Here is a 697-nt window from a genome sequence, read left to right as displayed (position 1 = left end):
TGACATTTTGCTGAGAAGTGCTTCTTGATTGTTATCTCTATCCACAGGAATGACATTGAAATACCCGAGTTCATCCTTTCAGTGATGCCCAGGGTTTACAAGCCAGGACACTACTATAAAATAATAACACATCCGCCACTGGAAAGAAAGGGCCCATGATTTGACCTATTATAAAAGTTTCCGGTGTCCTGAAACAAAGTAAGATCCTTTTGCTGAGAAGTTTTAAAGGAAATCTGGTGGTGAACACATTACTCCATTTTGAAATAAGAATTATCTAATGTTGGCATTCATTTGATCCTCTCCTGATGTTAGATGAACTTTTCCGAGGATAAGGTTAAAACCCTTCTAGTGGTATCTTTGGTTACCACTCACATACTTAAGGAATCAGCTAAAATATGTGGGGAAGGCAGATTGCTAAAATGTCAGATTGAGGCAACTGGTTCTCTGTTTAGGAAGAGTAAGATTCCACAAGAGGATCTTATATACAGAAACATAACTTGGGGATGGGGTGTGTGTGGTAGAATCACTGTCCAGTCCCATTACTTTGTACAAGATGTTGACACATCAGTATACAATCTGAGTGGGAAGAAGGAGAGGTGGCCCCAGGAAAACTGTCAGGGTTTACAATGTAAGTTGCCTTACTGATCTGTGTGTACGTTTATGTGCTTAAGAAAACTCACTGAGGCATCAAAACCAC

This window comes from Microtus ochrogaster, linkage group LG7_11 (genome assembly GCF_000317375.1).
Source record: "Microtus ochrogaster isolate Prairie Vole_2 linkage group LG7_11, MicOch1.0, whole genome shotgun sequence".
NCBI classification, from domain to species: Eukaryota; Metazoa; Chordata; class Mammalia; order Rodentia; family Cricetidae; genus Microtus; species Microtus ochrogaster.
This window is presented reverse-complemented; position numbering follows the sequence as displayed.